Here is a 13,932-nt window from a genome sequence, read left to right as displayed (position 1 = left end):
GAACCAAAAAACTCTCAAAATTATGTCCTAGTCTCCAAATGAGTCATCCCCCCTTTCCCCCTAAGCATCCTTGGTCTCAGAAATCGCCAGGCACAATTTCTCTTAATGAGGTCACGTGCAGCTTCCCACGCGTGCGCGCCATGCGTGCGCGCGCGCCGATTACTTTTGTGATCCACGCGTGCGCGCCAGTTGCGCGTGTGCGTCGATAGAAATCTTCCAATCTGCGCGGATGCGTCCATCCTTGCGCGCCGCTTCTATCCAGTCCCATCCACGCGAGCGCGTGGAGTGCGCGGGCGCGCCGATGCTGCTGCTCCCAAGACTTCAATTCTTCATGTTCCTCCCTTTTTGTACATACTTTCTCCCTCTCTTCTTAGTCATTCCTAACCTATAATTCCTGAAATTACTCAACACAGATATCATGGCATCGAATGACAATAGAAGAAGATCGAAATATGGCAAATTTAAGGTAAAACAAGCATGTTCTTCATCATAGAGCAATATTGGGAAGTGAACACAAAACCATGCATTTCTTGTGAATAAGTGTGAAAAATATTGATAAAATTCCCCAAAATAAGCACAAGATAAACCACGATACCGGGGTTTATCAGGAAGCTAACGTGAAGAAGAGAGATGATGAGCCAACATTAGTGACATTCACCTTTGTCACTAACGTTGGAGATGGCTAGCATTGCTACGTTAGAGGCCACGTTAACCTAGTTAACGAGGACTCTAACGTGGAAGATAGGGGCACATTGGAACGTTAGTGACAAAAGTAAGTGTCACTAACGTTCTCGAAGGTTGGCAAGCTAACGTTAAGAGCCATGTTAACTAAGTTAACGTGGACTCTAACGTAAGAAAGGGGGAGGCTTCTCAACGTTATTGGGAAAGGTAAGTCCCAATAACGTGTGCGAAGGACCAAGAGGCAACGTTAGTGGCAACGTTTGTGCCACTAACGTTGAGGTTAACGTGGCTCTAACTTGGGTAAGGAACGTTAGTGAAAAAGGTGATTGTCACTAACGTTCTCGAACCCACATTTTCACTTAACATTAACACCACTAACGTCCTGAGCTAAAGTTCCTGCCCACTTCACACTTTCTCTCTGCAAGTAAAGCTAAGCCCAATGAAGAAGATAACTGCTTCAAAATCAAGATCCAAAGGCCCATACCCAAGACTTGAAGAGCCAACTAGAAGATCAGAAGAGTAGTATATATAGGAGTAGCTTTGAATTGATTAAGGGGGATTGGAAATTGGGGAAAGCTACTCTCTGTATTTTACCATTCTCTGCACTTCTAGTTTTGTTTTCATCATGTATTCTCCATCTTTGCTTTCACTTTCCAGAGCTATGAACAACTAAACCCCCTTCATTGGGTTAGGGAGCTCTGTTGTAATTTGATGGATCAATACTAGTTTTCATTATTCTTCTTCTATTTGTCCTCTTGATTTTACTTGAAACCTTTCGATCTTCATCCAATTGAATAGTTATCTTGGAAAAGAAGCTATTCAAACTTGGATCTCTTCTGAACCTTGAAAGAGGAATGAAGAGATCATGCTACAAATGCTTTCTCATGCTGGACCAAATTGGGTTTGGATGGATATGTGACTATAATCCTCTCAAAACTTGATTTGGGAAATGCATGTGGTATAATCAGTGACCATACTTCATCTCTTCTCATGAGCAATTGACCAAGGAATTGGCTATTGATCAAGATTTGAGAGATTGAATTACAAGCAATTGTAATTCGATCACTTAAGATTGCCAAGGAGATCAATGAATGCATTGATTGAGGAAGAGATGAAAATGAAATTGATCCGGAGAATGCAACATCTCCTGAACCCAATGAACTCCCCATTTTTGATCTTACCCATTCTCTTTAATTTCTGTCATTTACTTTTATGAGCAATTACTCCATTCCCATTTACAATTCTGCAATTTACGTTCCGTCATTTACTTTCAGCTCTTTATTTCTAGCATTTACTTCTTTTGTTATTTACCTTCCCGCCATTTTATTTACTGCAATTCTCAACTCAAATACTGATTCGCTCAACTAGAACATTCCTCTAATTAAAGTTGCTTGATCAATCAATCTCTATGGGATTCGACCTCACTCTATTGAGTTTTTACTTGGCGACGAATTCGGTACACTTGCCGAAGGAAATTTGCCATGAGACAAGTTTTTCGCGTATCACTTAGACTAGTGAAAGTGCTCATGAATTAAGTGTGGGGAAAAGTGAATTTGGAAACATTTGGTTTGAGAATTGAGTATGTTAGAATTTTCTGAAAATGTGAAAAAAAAAATATTTAGGACATGATTTATGCATCCAATAATTTAATCATATGCATTGAGAAAAAAAAAAGAAGGAAAAAGAGCAAATAAGAAAAAGGGGACAAAATGCCCCAAAGTAAATGTTGAAAACAATGCATATGTACTGTACTTGAAATTAGAATGCATGAATATGTGGAAAACATGGTTGATGGATAGTTAGCTTTTTGTATTATGATTACATGGATTGTCTAAGTTAGGTGGAAAGTTTAAGTTAATTAAGGATTCAGATTTTAGTCTACTTGGCCAAATACAATCCTACCTTGACCCTAACCCCATTACAACCCTTAAAAGACCTCTTGATATGTGTATCTGTGCATTAAACTTTTGTTGATTGTTAGATGAAGAGCAAGCCCTAGAAAGCAAGGTTAGTAGAGAATTGAGAGAATCGAACCTTAAACACCTGAGCGATTAGAGTGTATACACTTCCAGTGAGGGTTCGATGCTCAATTCCTTGTTCCCTGCTTTCATGAGTTATTTTCTTCTTGCAAGTCTATTTGTATTCTATTTTGTAATTTGAATTAGTGAAATCCAGTGCATATTTGTTCTTAAAATGTTTGTTTACATTTAACCAAGTAGGTAGGAACATTTTGCATGTAGTTGCATTCATATAAGATAGGTTGCATTCATACATTCTACCATTCCTCTTCATTTCTTTATAGTTTCTCTTGAGCTTAGCATGAGGACATGCTAGTGTTTAAGTGTGGAGAGGTTGATAAACCACTATTTTATGGTTTATCTTGTGCTTAATTGAGTGGATTTTATCAACTCTTTACCGACTTATTCATACTATTTGCATGGTTTTACATTTGCCTTCCTAACTATGTTTTTTGGTTGAAAACATGCTTCTTTGGCCTTTAAATTGCCTATTATTAATCCTCTCTTATTACCATTAGATGCCTTGATATGTGTGTTAAGTGCTTTCAGAGATTATAGGGCACGAATGACTCAGAGGATAGAAAGGAAGCATGCAAAAGTGGAAGGAATGCAAGAAGTTGGAGGAACTGCTAAGCTATCCAGCCTGACCTCTTCGCACTCAAACGGCTATAACTTTAGCTACAGAGGTCCAAATGATGCGGTTCCAGTTGCGTTGGAAAGCTAACGTCCGGGGCTTCGATTTGATATATAATATACTATAGTTGCCCTGACGCTAGGTGACGCGACCGCGTGCTCCATGCGGCCGCGTCGCAGTGACGGAAATCAGCGTGTTTGAATTCTTCTCCAGCGATTTCTGGGCTGTTTTTGACCCAGTTCTCGGCCCAAAAAACACATATTAAAGGCTATAAAGTGGAGGAATATATCCATTCAAAAACAGGCTCTCATAATTCACTTTTCATGTTTTAGATGTAGTTTTAGAGAGAGAGGTTCTCTCCTCTCTCTCTCTCTCTTAGGATTAGGATTTAGGACTTCTCTTAGTTTTAGGAGTGACTCTCGATCCCAGGTTCAATGTCCCTTTCTATTTACTTTCGCTTCTATTTTTATTGACTCTAATGCTTTTATTTGTATTTGATTTATGTTGCCCAATTGGCTTATGAACTTTTCCATGTTAGATTTTACTGCTTTGAATGTATTTTATTTGAGGTATTCCAGATATTTATGATTTTAATTTAGCTTTCTACATTCTTGGCTTTGGTTAAGAAATTAGTAACTCAGGAGTTATCTTAACTCAACATAAGTGATAATTTTTATCTTTGCTAATTGAACTGAACTTCGATAATCCCAATCTTTCCTTAGGGATTAACTAGGATTTGAAGATCAAACTAATTAGTCACTTGACCTTCCCTTTCTCTAGTAAAGGTTAACTAAGTGGAATCAAGAGTCAATTTTCATTATTGTTGATAAGGATAATTGGGCTAGGACTTCCAATTTCTCATACCTTGCCAAAAGTTTATTTTACAGTTATTTATTTATTTTAATTGCAATTTAAATTACTTGCTCCATATTCTCAAAACCCCAAATTTACAATCTCCATAACCAATAATAAGAACATACTTCCCTGCAATTCCTTGAGAAGACGAACCGAGGTTTAAATACTCGGTTATCAATTTTAAAGGGGTTTGTTACTTGTGACAACCAAAACGTTTGTACGAAGGGATTTCTGTCGGTTTAGAGACTATATCTACAACGCGACTATTTTTATAAACTTCTTTACTGGCAAAAATCCCAACGTCAGTAACTGTGTTCAAGAATCAACAATACTGAACTAGGAGAATCAATAACACTATCTAAATTCTGAGTTCCTATTGATTCCAATCATTTTAAACTTCAAAGGATAAAGTGAGATGCCAAACCTGTTCAGAGACAAAAAGCTACTAGTCCCGCTTATCTAATTGGAGCTAAGTTTCATTGATATTTTGAAATTTATAGTATATTCTCTTCTTTTTATCCTATTTGATTTTCAGTTGCTTGGGGACAAGCAACAATTTAAGTTTGGTGTTGTGATGAGCTGATAATTTATACGCTTTTTGGCATTGTTTTTAGGTAGCTTTCAGTATGTTTTAATTACTTTTTAGTATATTTTTATTAGTTTTTATTCAAAATTCACATTTCTGGACTTTACTATGACTTTGTGTGTTTTTTTGTAATTTCAGGTATTTTGTAGCTGAAATTGAGGGACCTGAGCAAAAATCTGATTCAGAGGCTGATAAAGGACTGCAGATGCTATTGGATTCTAACCTCCCTGCACTCGAAGTGGATTTTCTGGAGCTATAAAAGCCCAATTGGCGCGCGCTTATTTGCGTTGGAATGTAGACACCTTGGGCTTTCCAGCAATATATAATAGTTCATACTTTGCCTGAGATTTGATGGCCCAAACTGGCGTTCCAAGTCAGCATAAAAATTTTGGCGTCAAAACGCCAGAACTGGCATAAAAGCTGGAGTTAAACGCCCAAACTGGCACCAAAGTTGGCGTTTAACTCCAAGAAAAGTCTCTACATGTGAAAGCTTCAACGCCCAGCCCAAGCACACACCAAGTGGGCCCGGAAATGGATTTCTGCATCATTTACTTATTTCTGTAAACCCTAGGTTACTAGTTCTCTATAAATAGGACCTTTTGCTATTGTATTTTCATCTTTCATGTTTGAAACGTTTAGTCCTTAGACAATGGAGGCTGGCCACACAGCCATGCCTAGACCTTTCACTTATGTATTTTCAACAGTGGAGTTTTTACACCCCATAGATTAAGGTGTGGAGCTCTGCTATTCTTCATGAACTAATGCCAATTACTATTCTTTTTCTATTCAATTCAAGCTTATTCTTATTCCAAGATATTCACTCGCACTTCAACCTGTTGAATGTGATGATCCGTGACACTCATCATCATTCTCACCTATGAACACGTTCCTGACAACCACTTCCGTTCTATTTGCAATAGCTTGAGTGTGTATCTCTTAGCCTCCTAGTTCACGATCAGAGTCTTCGTGGTATAGGCTAGAATTATTGGCGGCCATTCCTGAGATTCGGAAAGTCTAAACCTTGTCTGTGGTATTCCGAGTAGGATCTGGGAAGGGATGACTGTGACGAGCTTCAAACTCGCGATTGTTGGGCGTAGTGACAGACACAAAAGGATCAATGGATCCTATTCCAACATGATCGAGAACCGACAGATGATTAGCCGTGCGGTGACAGTGCATTTGGACGATTTTCACTGAGAGGGCAGACGGTAGCCATTGACAACGGTGATCCCCCAACATAAAGCTTGCCATGGAAAGGAGTATGAATGATTGAATGAAGGTAGTAGGAAAGCAGAGATTCAGAAGGAGCAAAGCATCTCCATACGCTTATCTGAAATTCTCACCAATAAATTACATAAGTATTTCTATCCTATTTTATATTTTATTTATATATTAATTATCAAAATCCCATAACCATTTGAATCTGCCTGACTGAGATTTACAAGATGACCATAGGTTTCTTCAAGTCGACAATCTCCGTGGGATCGACCCTTACTCACGTAAGGTTTATTACTTGGACGACCTAGTGCATGATGAGCGGATAATTTATACGCTTTTTGGCATTGTTTTTACATAGTTTTTAGTATGATTTAGTTAGTTTTAGTATATTTTTATTAGTTTTTAAATAAAAATCACATTTCTGGACTTTACTATGAGTTTGTGTGTTTTTCTATAATTTCAGGTAATTTCTGGCTGAAATTGAGGGAGTTGAGCAAAAATCAGATTCAGAAGTTGAAGAAGGACTGCAGATGCTGTTGGATTCTAACCTCCCTGCACTCAAAGTGGATTTTCTGGGGCTACAGGAGTCCAAATGGCGCACTCTCAATTGAGTTGGAAAGTAGACATCCAGGGCTTTCCAGCAATATATAATAATCCATACTTTGCCCGAGTTTAGACGATGCAAACTGGCGTTCAACGCCAGCTCTCTGTCTTATTCTAGAGTTAAACGCCAGAAACAGGTTGCAAAGTAGAGTTAAACGCCAGAAACAGGTTACAAACTGGCGTTAAACTCCAAGAAAGACCTCTACACGTGAAAGCTTCAATGCTCAGCCCAAGCACACACCAAGTGGGCCCGAAAGTGGATTTTTGCATCATTTACTTATTTTTGTAACCCCAGTAACTAGTTTAGTATAAATAGAACTTTTTACTACTGTATTCAGGGTCTTTAAATTTGATCTTTGATTAGTTTTATGCTATTTTAGACCTTTAGGGAGGCTGGCCATTCGGCCATGCCTGGACCTTGTTCTTATGTATTTTCAACGGTAGAGTTTCTACACACCATAGATTAAGGTGTGGAGCTCTGCTGTTCCTCATGAAGTAATGCAAAGTACTATTGTTTTTCTATTCAATTCAAGCCTATTTCTTCTCTAAGATATTCATTCACACACAAGAACATGATGAATGTGATGATTTTGTAATGCTCATCATCATTCTCACTTATGAATGCGTGCTTGACAAACACTTCCGTTCTACATGTAAACAAGCTTGAATGTGTATCTCTTAGCCTCCTGATCTACGATAAGAGTCTTCGTGGTATAGGCTAGAATTATTGGCGGCCATTCTTGAGATCCGGAAAGTCTAAACCTTGTCTGTGGTATTCCGAGTAGGATCCAGGAAGGGATGGCTGTGACGAGCTTAAAACTCGCGAGTGCTGGGCGTAGTGACAGACGCAAAAGGATTACTGAATCCTATTCCAGTATGATCGAGAACCGACAGATGAATAGCCGTGCGGTGACAGCGCATCTTGGACCATTTTCACTGAGAGGACTCTCCGTGGGATCGACCCTTACTCACGTAAGGTTTATTACTTGGACGACCCAGTGCACTTGCTGGTTAGTTGTGTGAAGTTGTGACAAAGAATTGAGATTACGATTGTGCGTACCAAGTTGTTGGCGCCATTGAGATCACAATTTCGTGCACCAAGTTTTTGGCGCCGTTGCCGGGGATTGTTCGAGTTTGGACAACTGACGGTTCATCTTGTTTCTCAGATTAGGTAATTTTATTTTATGTTTAAGATTTTTCTCTTTATTTTCGAAAAATACAGAAAAAAAATTTCTTCTTTTTCGTTTTTCCCAAAATAATTTTCGAAAAAACCAAAAAAATTAACAAAATCATAAAAACCAAAAATTTTTATGTTTCTAGTTTGAGTTTAGTGTCAATTTTTAAGTTTGGTGTCAATTGCATTCTTTTATTTTTCTTAAAAATTTTCGAAAAATTCATGCATGGTGTTCTTCATGATCTTCAAGTTGTTCTTAGTAACTCTTCTTGTTTGATCTTTAAAATTTCTTGTTTTGTGTCTTTTCTTGTTTCTCATATGCATTTTTGAATTATTAACGTCTCAACATTGAAAATTTCTAAGTTTGGTGTCTTGCATGTTTTTCTTTTCTTAAAAATTTTCAAAAATAAGTTCTTGGTGTTCATCTTGACATTCAAAGTGTTCTTGGTGTTCATCTTGACACTCATAGTGTTCTTGCATGCATCTTTTATTTTAATCCAAAATTTTTATGTTTTGCATCAATTTTATGTTTTTCTCTTTCTTCATTAAAATTCAAAAATCAAAAAAATATCTTTCCCATTTTCTCTCATAAACTTTCGAAAATTTGAGTTGACTTTTTCAAAAAGTTTCTAAATTTAATTGCTTCTTATGAGTCAAATCAAATTTTCAATTTAAAAATTCTATCTTTTTCAAATCTTTTTAAAAAATCAAATCTTTTTCATTTTTCTTTTATGATTTTCGAAAATTTCAAATTGATTTTCAAAAATATTTTTCTTATCTTGTTCATAAATTCAAAATATTTACTAACAATTAATGTGATTGATTCAAAAATTTTTAAGTTTGTTACTTGCCTATTAAGAAAGGTTCAATCTTTAAATTTTAAAATCATATCTTCAAGTTTCTTGTTAGTCAAGTAATCAACTTTGATTTCAAAAATCAAATCTTTTTAATTTCCTTTTCAAATCTTTTTCAAAATGATTTTCAATCATATCTTTTCAATCACATCTTTTTCAAAATCAATTTCAAAATCTTTTCTAACTTCTTATCTAACTTCTTATCGTTTCAAAATTGATTTTCAAATCTTTTTTTTTTCAATTAATCTTATCTTGTTTGATTCTTATCTTTTTCAAAACTACCTAACTAATTTTCTCTCTCTAATTTTCGAAAATCACCTTCATCTTTTTCAAAATTTCTTTTTAATTAACTAATTATTTTAAATTTTAATTTTAATTTTATTTTTTTTCTTATTTTCTAATTTTAACTTTAATTTTAAATTAAAAACAAAAAATATTTTTATTTTATTTTATTTAATTTTCGAATTCTTCCCTCTCTTATCTCATTCTAATTATATATTCATCTACTAACACTTCTCTTCCACCCAAGAATTTGAACCCACTCTTCCCTTCTGTATTTGGATTCTTATCTTTTTCTTCCTCTATTCTTCTCTTCTTATACTTACATAAGGAATCTCTATACTGTGACATAGAGGATTCTATATTTTCTTTTGTGTTCTCTTCTTTTTCATATGAGCAGGAACAGGGATAAGAATATTCTTGTTGAAGCTGATCCTGAACCTGAAAGGACTCTGAAGAGGAAGCTAAGGGAAGCTAAAGCACAACTCTCTGGAGAAAATCTGACAGAAATTTTCGAAAAAGAAGGAGACATGGCCGAAAATAATAACAATGCAAGGAAGATGCTTGGTGACTTTACTGCACCAAATTCCAATTCACATGGAAGAAGCATCTCAATCCCTGCCATTGGAGCAAACAATTTTGAGCTAAAGCCTCAATTAGTTTCTCTGATGCAACAGAACTGCAAGTTTCATGGACTTCCATTAGAAGATCCTTTTCAGTTCTTAACTGAGTTCTTGTAGATCTGTGATACTGTTAAGACCAATGAGGTTGACTTTGAGGTCTACAGGCTTATGCTTTTCCCGTTTGTTGTAAGAGACAGAACTAGAATATGGTTGGACTCTCAACCTAAAGATAGCCTAAACTCTTGGGATAAGCTGGTCATGGCTTTCTTAGCCAAGTTCTTTCCTCCTCAAAAGCTTAGCAAGCTTAGAGTGGATGTTCAAACCTTCAAACAGAAAAAAGGTGAATCCCTCTATGAAGCTTGGGAGAGATATAAGCAACTGACCAAAAAGTGTCCTTCTGACATGCTTTCAGAATGGACCATCCTGGATATATTCTATGATGGTCTATCTGAATTATCAAAGATGTCATTGGACCATTCTGCAGGTGGATTCATTCACCTAAAGAAAATGCCTGCAGAAGCTCAAGAACTCATTGACATGGTTGCAAATAACCAGTTCATGTACACTTCTGAAAGGAATCCTGTGAGTAATGGGACGCCTCAGAGGAAGGGAGTTCTTAACGTTGATACTCTGAATGCCATATTGGCTCAGAATAAAATATTGACTCAGTAAGTCAATATGATTTCTCAGAGTCTGAATGGATTGCAAGCTGCATCCAACAGTACTCAAGAGGCATCTTCTGAAGAAGAAGCTTATGATCCTGAGAACCCTGCAATAGCAGAGGTGAATTACATGGGGGAACCTTATGGGAATACCTATAATCCCTCATGGACAAATCATCCAAATTTCTCATGGAAGGATCAACAAAAGCCTCAACAAGGCTTTAATAATGGTGGAAGAAACAGGTTTAGCAGTAGCAAGCCTTTCCCATCATCCACTCAGCAACAGACAGAGAATTCTGAGCAGAATCCATCCAGCTTAGCAAATATAGTCTCTGATCTATCTAAGGCCACTCTAAGTTTCAGGAATGAAACAAGGTCCTCCATTAGAAATTTGGAGGCACAAGTGGGCCAGATGAGTAAAAGAGTCACTGAAACCCCTCCTAGTACTCTCCCAAGCAATACAGAAGAGAATCCAAAAAGAGAGTTCAAGGCCATTACCTTACTTGGTGTGGCCGAACCCAAAGAGGAGGAGGAAGACGTGAATCCTAGTGAGGAAGACCTCTTGGGACGCTCAGTGACCAATAAGGAGTTTCCCTTTGAGGAACCAAAGGAATCTGAGGCTCATCTAGAGACCATAGAGATTCCATTGAACCTCCTTCTTCCCTTCATGAGCTCTGATGAGTATTCTTCCTCTGAAGAGGATGAAGACATTACTGAAGAGCTAGTTGCTAAATACCTTGGTGCAATCATGAAGCTGAATGCAAAGCTATTTGGTAATGAGACTTGGGAAGATGAACCTCCCTTGCTCACCAATGAACTAAATGCATTGGATAGGCAGAAATTACCTCAAAAGAAATAGGATCCTGGTAAATTCCTAATTCCCTGTAACATAGGCACCATGACCTTTGAAGGTGCAAGCTGCCAGAATCTCTTTAGAGATGGCAGACAACTCAAGAAAACAGGCTTATGGACAAGTAGAGGACGTGTTAGTAAAGGTTGAAGGCCTTTACATCCCTGCTGATTTCATAATCCTAGACACTGGGAAGGAGGAGGATGAATCCATCATCCTTGGAAGACCCTTCCTAGCCACAGCAAGAGCTGTGATTGATGTGGACAGAGGAGAGTTGGTCCTTCAACTGAATGAGGACAACCATATATTTAAAACTCAAGGATCTCCTTCTGTAACCATGGAGAGGAAGCATGAAAAGCTTCTCTCACTGCAGAGTCAACCAAAGCCCCCACAGTCAAACTCTAAGTTTGGTGTTGGGAGGCCACAACCAAGTCTAAGTTTGGTGTTGAACCCCCACATTCAAACTCTAAGTTTGGTGTTGAGAGGTTCCAACAATGCTCTGAATATCTGTGAGGCTTCATGAGAGCTCATTGTCAAGCTATTGACATTAAAGAAGCGCTTGTTGGGAGGCAACCCAATGTTATTTAATTATATCTATTTTATTTTATTGTTATTTTATTTTTTTAGGTTGATGATCATGTGAAGTCACAAAAACTACTAAAAAATCAAAAACAGAATGAAAAACAGCTTTAAAAAACAGCTCACCCTGGAGGAAGAACTTACTGGCGTTTAAACGCCAGTAAGAAGCATCAAATTGGCGTTTAACGCCAGAAAAAAGCATCAAGCAGGCATTAAACGCCAGAAACAAGCACCAGACTGGCGTTTAATGCCAGAACAGAGTATGGAAGTGGCTTTAAATGCCAGAAATAGGCTACATTTGGGCGTTTAATGCTAAAAACAAGCAGCAAGCTGGCGTTTAACGCCAGACATGCATGCTAAGGGCGTTTTACACGCCTAATTGGAGTAGGAATGTTAAGTCCTTGACCCCACAGGATCTGTGGACCCCACAGGATCCCCACATTTTCTTCTCTCCTCTTCACACCTTTTCATAACTCTCTTCCACAAATACCCCTCACCAATCACCTCAATCACTCTTCCCCATCACCTCTTCACCACTCACATCCATCCTCTCTTCCCCAAAAACCCCACCTACCTCCAAAATTCAAACTCTTTTCCCTCCCAAACCCAACCCTAATGGCCGAACCCTAAACCTTCCCCTACTCCTATATAAACCCCTCTTTCCTTCTTCATTTTTACACAACACAACCCTTTCTTCTTCCCCTTGGCCGAATACACACCTCTCTCCCTCTCCTCTATTTTTCTTCTTCTTCTCCTTCTTTCTTTCTTCTTTTGCTTGGAGACGAGCAAACATTTTAAGTTTGGTGTGGTAAAAGCATTGCTTTTTGTTTTTCCATAACCATTAATGGCACCTAAGGCCAGAGAAACCTCAAGAAAGAGGAAAGGGAAGGCAGTTACTTCCACCTCTGAGTCATGGGAGATGGAGAGATTTATCTCAAAGGTCCATCAAGACCACTTCTATGAAGTTGTGGCCAAGAAGAAAGTGATCACTGAGGTTCCTTTCAAGCTCAAAAAGAATGAGTATCCGGAGATCTGACATGAGATCTGAAGAAGAGGTTGGGAAGTTCTCACCAACCCCATTCAACAAGTCGAGATCTTAATGGTTCAAGAGTTCTATGCAAATGCATGGATCACTAGGAACCATGATCAAAGTGTGAACCCGAATCCAAAGTATTGGCTTACCATGGTTCAGGGGAAATACTTAGATTTCAGTCCGGAAAATGTAAGGCTGGCGTTCAACTTGCCAATGATGGAAGAAAACGCACGCTCCTACACTAGAAGGGTCAACTTTGATCAAAGGTTGGACCAAGTCATCATGTACATATGTGTGGAAGGAGCTCAATGGAAAGTTGACTCAAGAGGCAAGCCGGTTCAATTGAGAAGACTGGACCTTAAGCCTGTAGCTAGAGGATGGTTGGAGTTTATTCAACGCTCAATCATTCCTACTAGCAACCGGTCTGAAGTTACTATAGACCGGGCCATCATGATCCATAATATCATGATTGGGGAGGAAGTGGAAGTTCATGAGATAATACCTCAAAAACTCTACAAGATGGCTGACAAGTCCTCCACAAAACTATTGGGAGCAAATCAACACCTCTCTAGGAGAATTAAGCTCCAACATGGGACAACTAAGGATGGAGCACCAAGAGCACTCCATCATCCTCCATGAGATTAGAGAAGATCAAAGAGCTATGAGGGAGGAGAAACAAAGACAAGGAAAACACATAGAGGAGCTCAAGAGCACCATTGGTTCTTCAAGAAGAGGAAGACGTCACCCTCACTAAGGTGGACCCATTCCTTAATCTCCTTGTTCTTATTTTCTGTTTTTCATTTACTATGCTTCATGTTTATTTATGTTTGTATCTTTACTATATGATCATTAGAGTCTATATCTTAAAGCTATGAATGTCCTATGAATCCATCACCTTTCTTAAATGAAAAATATTTTAATTACAAAAGAACAAGAAGTACATGATTTCGAATTCATCTTTGAAACTAGTTTAATTATTTTGATGTGGTGACAATACTTTCTGTTCTCTGAATGAATGCTTGAATAGTGCATATGTCTTTTGAAATTGTTGTTTATGAATGTTAAATATGTTGGCTCTTGAAAGAATGATGAAAAAGGAGACATGTTATTTGATAATCTGAAAAATCATAAAAATGATTCTTGAAGCAAGAAAAAGCATTGAATACAAAAGCTTGCGAAAAAAAAAAGAGAAAAAAATGGCGAAAAAAAAAGAGAAAGAAAAAGAAAAGGCAAGCAGAAAAAGCCAAAAGCTCTTTAAACCAAAAGGCAAGAGCAAAAAGCCA

This window comes from Arachis ipaensis, chromosome B05, assembly GCF_000816755.2.
Source record: "Arachis ipaensis cultivar K30076 chromosome B05, Araip1.1, whole genome shotgun sequence".
In the NCBI taxonomy this organism is placed as follows: domain Eukaryota; kingdom Viridiplantae; phylum Streptophyta; class Magnoliopsida; order Fabales; family Fabaceae; genus Arachis; species Arachis ipaensis.
This window is presented reverse-complemented; position numbering follows the sequence as displayed.